Below are 6,000 nucleotides of genomic sequence, written 5' to 3'. Positions count from 1 at the left end.
AGCCCCGTAAAATATCTGTTCAGAAAGAAAGGGAATACATCAACAAGGAGGAAGCGGAGCGAAGCCACCGCCTGCGTCAAGGGCAGTGACAGACACAGAGAGCATATTCAGAGCCCCGTAAAATATCTGTTCAGAAAGGAAGGGAATACATCAACAAGGAGGAAGCGGAGCGAAGCCACTGCCTGCGTCGTGTCCACCGCATGAAATCTTACAGTCTCCAAGCGTCCAACCACCCAGTCGAGTCCTGCGAGGAGTAAGCCATCCAAAGCGCCACCATTCGCGAACGCCTGACAGGTAAAGGTCATGCGGTAAGCGTTTTGAGACATTATAATAACATCTTTCGCAGTGATAGACACAGAGAGCATATTCAGAGCCCCGTAAAATATCTGTTCAGAAAGGAAGGGAATACATCAACAAGGAGGAAGCGGAGCGAAGCCACCGCCTGCGTCGTGTCAACCGCATGAAATCTTACAGTCTCCAAGCGTCCAACCACCCAGTCGAGTCCTGCGAGGAGTAAGCCATCCAGAGAGCCACCATTTGCTGGTCTTCGCGAACGCCTGACAGGTAAAGGTCATGCGGTAAGCGTTTTGAGACATTATAATAACATCTTTCTGTCTGTGCCACGCTTTTGCACTGGTTTATTGGCTCATTGCTTGGAAACGAGCTCTGTATCACTCTCCGAACCCTAATCTTCCTTTTCCATGCGAATACCAGCAGTTACTTGCTACCTCCTGCATCCGTTTAGGCTACGCCTTTTTCCTGGAAACCATTATCTTGGCCACCTTTTCCTTTTGAGTTCCAGCAGCTAATCTGCAAAACGATCTTTGCTGAACCATCTTCCATACAGAATTCCCACTTTCTTTAACCAGTTTTAATGCTTTTGTTCTGGCCGGGTGGATGATGGATGTATGGTTTTTGTCGTGTGTACGCGCTAGGCGTCGTGGCTTCGACTCCAAGTCAGTTTTATCTTCAGCTTTAAATCATTTCTGTGTTTCATAAAAATCAAAGCTCTTATTCTCTTCATAGATGAATTTTCGATATCCTGTGCTTATATTATCTGTTTTCTTTCAATAAAACCCACGGTTTCTGAATACAGTAGTAATGATAAAGATATAGCTCGTCTTATTCCCATGCCAAATTTATAGTCTGCCTCAGGATGTTGAAATCTCTCTACCACAAACTCAGGAATCTTACAGTCTTTTACAAACCTTGCAATGATGTAAGGTTCAAGATAGGTTACTAGTGGTGCACAGTGAAAGTTTACTGCTGCTGTCTGTAATGTGACGAGTCCACTGCTCAACCCTAGAGTTTTTTCTCACAGGTCCCGATTTCAAATTCTGGTAATTCCGGGGTTCCATTGTTTATTTTTAACCAGTTTTCCTGCATGCAGCACATCTGAAAGGTATACCCCAAAAATCCAACGTTTGGTTGATGATCTGATTCTTCCAGCTGATCTCGATATGGTCCGGATAGCCCCCCCCTAAAAGACCTTTGAATAAGAATCCAAGCTATTCGTTTGTCTCTTTCACCCATAGACCATGGGTCCACATAGACAAAACGACCAATAGCATTGCCTATCATCTCCAAGGATTCATTTGACCAAAGTTCCAAGGGCAGATTTGGACACTTTACCCAAATTAAATTGTTTACAGAAGTGTTTTTCAGCGGGTTGAAACCTATGTACCATCTATACAGAGCTAGAAAGCTCCTTCTGAGTACCCAAGGCCGATTCTGTATGGCTTCAGCATCAGCAGCGCTTAAGAAATGGAAGCAGTACCAGTCCTTCATTAGGCTGGAGATTACCGGAACGTAACCAATAACCGGTTTCCAAAAGTTTGCTAGCCAGTTCCTCATATCACTGTCAGACATTTCCGGGAAATGCCATTTCCCGATCAGGGCCATTTTCTGAAGACTTTCTATTCTTTCGTCAAGTTGGGCTATGTCTATCCTCAATGCCTGAGGCGGGTGGGATGTTTTAGCCGGTTTATGCTGTTTGTTATATTTTTGGTCCTTTTCCATTATGGATGGGCCCCCTCTTGACGAGGATGGCTTGATTACCAACTCGTCCAGCGTGGCCAAGGTGGCTGCTGACCAAGCATGTTCAGCGGCCTCGGCAACATTTACAAGGTCTTCTGTTTCAATGGAATCGTAGATCCCTTCCATGCTCCACCAAAGATAACACTCCCGAGGAGATATGAAATCTCGAGAGATCCAAGACTCAAGTACGTTCAAAATATCAGAAAGACCTACCCCCTTTCTCAGTCATCCCGTGCGATATAAATGGAAAGCAGATGAAGAGAGGATAAAGGACATAGGCTGTAGAAATCGAGAAACAGATATGTCAGGGAGATCCGCTGGGATATTAATGGATATGGATAGAATAATGGATTGAGGACAGGAAAACATGTACGTATGATGACAGAGCTTCTACAGACGGGCGTAAATGGCCGTGGCTATACCTTCCAAAATTCCAAAACAGGTATGTTCCAGGATTCAGATGTAAGGTCCCGTACCGAAATTAAGCCAGTTTCGCTTCCTCCTTGATGCCCGTTGAAAATTGAGCAAACAGAAAATGACGTTACTAAAGATTGGAACCCCGGAATTATCGGAATTTGAAATCAGGACCTCTGTGAGAAAAAACTCTAGGGTTGAGTAGTGGACTCGTCACATTACAGACAGCAGCAGTAAACTTTCACTGTGCACCACCAGTAACCTATCTTGAACCTTACATCATTGCAAGGTTTGTAAAAGACTGTAAGATTCCTGAGTTTGTGGTAGAGAGATTTCAACATCCTGAGGCAGACTATAAATTTGGCATGGGAATAAGACGAGCTATATCTTTATCATTACTACTCTATTCAGAAACCATGGGTTTTATTGAAAGAAAACAGATAATATAAGCACAGGATATTGAAAATTCATCTATGAAGAGAATAAGAGCTTTGATTTTTATGAAACACAGAAATGATTTAAAGCTGAAGATAAAACTGACTTGGAGTCGAAGCCACGACGCCTAGCGCGTACACACCACAAAAACCATACATCCATCATCCACCCGACCAGAACAAAAGCATTAAAACTGGTTAAAGAAAGTGGGAATTCTGTATGGAAGATGGTTCAGCAAAGATCGTTTTGCAGATTAGCTGCTGGAACTCAAAAGGAAAAGGTGGCCAGGATAATGGTTTCCAGGAAAAAGGCGTAGCCTAAACGGATGCAGGAGGTAGCAAGTAACTGCTGGTATTCGCATGGAAAAGGAAGATTAGGGTTCGGAGAGTGATACAGAGCTCGTTTCCAAGCAATGAACCAATAAACCAGTGCAAAAGCGTGGCACAGACAGAAATATGTTATTATAATGTCTCAAAACGCTTACTGCATGACCTTTACCTGTCAGGCGTTCGCGAAGACCAGCAAATGGTGGCGCTCTGGATGGCTTACTCCTCGCAGGACTCGACTGGGTGGTTGGACGCTTGGAGACTGTAAGATTTCATGCGGTTGACACGATGCAGGCAGTGGCTTCGCTCCGCTTCCTCCTTGTTGATGTATTCCCTTCCTTTCTGAACAGATATTCTGGTTAAAAACTGTCCTATGTGGAAAACTATTGGGAAACAGAAGGTATAACAAAAAATCATTCGTTAACGGCAGTCAATCCTCTCCAATCTCATCGTCATTACAGCTCCACAGTCCTTGTAGTCCAAAGTTCATCCAGATCTTCATACCCACATGGAAGATCATTCTCAGAGCTTGGAACCTGTTTCTGGGCGCCCATGTTCAGCCGACAGCCCTTCCACCGTTAAGAAGTCAGGGATCCTTAGGTCTCCCTTTACAGAGCCAAAGGAGGATAGCCCTATTCCCCCCCGCCTCCCATGCAAAAGGATGATTTCATTGCGGACTCTACTCCCGGGCCATCGAAGGGGGCTAACTTTGCGGTTGGTTCTATTCCCATATCAATTTCCTACTCCACTCCAGAACAGGCTGACCAGCATATCCACAAGGGGAAAAATAAAGAAGGCGGCTCGACCCCCTTTAATTCCCCGTCGTCGTCTCCGCTAAACCTCTTTGACAGCGACTTAGACCATTTGCTCAACAGAGAATCTCTTGAATTAGAACCGCTCACGATTCATAAGCCTGGTCCTAGCCACATGCCCTCCATAAGCTCGAACTCGGCTAGAAATATTACGGTTCGGAAAAAGTCAGAGGAGGGAGCCGTCATTTTAGAGGTAGGACTACTGTTTCAAATGAAGGCATCACAAACTTGTCCCTGGTCGAGATTCCTATCCTTGAAGTCTCTGAATCACAACCCCTTAGAGCGAGTTTGGCTGCAGAATCATCCAAATGATCCCTATCATTTCTTTCAATATTCAGGGTCTTGGCGTTGATCCCAAATTCATAACGCTAAAAGACTTATTTTTTCATTCCAGGGCCGCTATCATTCTAATTCAAGAAACAATGCACAAGAAGGAGGACACAATCTCTTATTTCAGAAAAATGCTTCCTAATTGGTTCATCGTCGCTACAGAAGCTAATGGATTGTCTAGAGGTACGGCTACACTGTGGGATCCTTTCCGGGTAAAAGCTAAGGCATACAAATGCTACGCGGGGATTATAATTTCGGCCTCTATCAGGGGATATGATTTTCCAGTAAATGTTCTCAATCTATACGCTCCATACAAATCCCGCATAGCTTTCTGGAATAGACTATTTGATTCTGAGCTGCTAGATATCAATAATCTCCTTATGGCTGGTGACATGAATGTGGTCTTGAAATCTAATGAAGTATGGGGTAAAGGGAAGATAAACAATGGCCTCGCGGATTTCATTAATGCTGAGATGCTCAACAGAAACATGATCGACATAACCCCAGTGGTCATGAAACCGTCATGGTCTAATGGCAGAGTGGGTGAGGCCTACATAGCAAAAAGACTTGATCGAGTCTTTATTCACTTTGATATTATCGATAAGATTGGTATGCCACGCCTTTCCGTGGAAAATGTCCTGATCTCGGATCATAATCCCATCCTCCTATCTTGGTTTGCTAATATCTTTAGAAGAGGTTATTCCTTCAAGTTTGATCGGGGCCTCCTACAGGATTCCGCCTAAAATGAATATATTCAGAATGCTTGGAAAAGGATAAAGGACAGAGACAAAGATTTTATTTTCTCCTCCTTCAGAGAAAAATTGGTAGAGATAAGGGGTCTGATAAAAAAATGGCAATTTCAAAAACATGAGAAGGATAAAAAAGACCTTCTATCGATCCAACAGGAATTAGATCAGCTTATGGCATCTACAGACTACTCCACATGCTCTCTAGAGATGAAAAATCGCATCAGGATCTTGGAGAAAGATAAACACCGTTTGCTGCAACAAGAGGAAGCCAAATGGAGGCTAAAAAGTAGAGCTCTGTGGATGAAGAATGGAGATAAAAATACGAAATTCTTTCACAAATATGCAAACGCAAGGAGAGCAAGGAACTTCATATGGAGAATAAAGGATGACCAGGGCAACTCTGCGGTCTCACAGGAGGATATTACTAAACAGGCCGTGGATTTCTTTAAAAAACAATATAGCAGGAATGATGAGATTGCCTTCAACGACATAAGATGGGGCTTAGATTTGGTGCCACAGATGTTTGATCAAGCGAAAAATGAAGCCCTGTTCAGCCCAGTAACAGAGAAGGAACTCCTTGAGATAATGAAATCATTTAAAAAGGATAAATCCCCTGGCCCCGATGGATGGTCAATTGACTTCTTTATTCATTTCTTTGACCTATTCAAAAGGCACCTGCTCAGCATGGTGGAAGCATCCAGACTCTCGGGCAGTATTCATTCATACACCTCTTCTACTTACATTGCTCTTATTCCTAAGAAGGAAGAGCCAAAAACTTTTCTGGACTTTAGGCCCATATCCCTTTGCAACATAACTTTCAAGATTATTTCTAAGATTATTGCAGAGAGAATCAAGGGGACATTGGCATCTTCTCTCTCCCCTAACCAACATGCATTT

The 6,000-nt window shown here is 43.5% G+C and overlaps 1 protein-coding gene across 3 annotated transcripts in view; it reads left to right on the top strand.

Moving 5' to 3' along the window:
- The first annotated feature begins 376 nt into the window (after positions 1 to 376).
- The window catches only part of LOC149148005 (double-stranded RNA-binding protein 1-like), a 127,694-nt gene continuing 122,070 nt past the window's right edge, over positions 377 to 6,000 (top strand). The window contains exon 1 of one of the 3 annotated variants that reach the window (XM_089441569.1): positions 377 to 564. The gene's annotated coding sequence lies outside the window, so the exon portion shown is untranslated. Of the gene's footprint in view, positions 565 to 2,389; positions 3,540 to 6,000 lie in introns of those variants that run through there. The other 2 variants (XM_089441570.1, XM_089441568.1) reach the window with 2 other exon arrangements.

The sequence above is a fragment of the Pinus tabuliformis genome, chromosome 9, assembly GCF_031772625.1.
Source record: "Pinus tabuliformis cultivar Carrire ecotype Pingquan chromosome 9, CPIR1, whole genome shotgun sequence".
NCBI lineage: Eukaryota > Viridiplantae > Streptophyta > Pinopsida > Pinales > Pinaceae > Pinus > Pinus tabuliformis.
The sequence above is the reverse complement of the archived record's forward strand: the minus strand, read 5'-3'. Positions and strand labels throughout refer to the sequence as shown.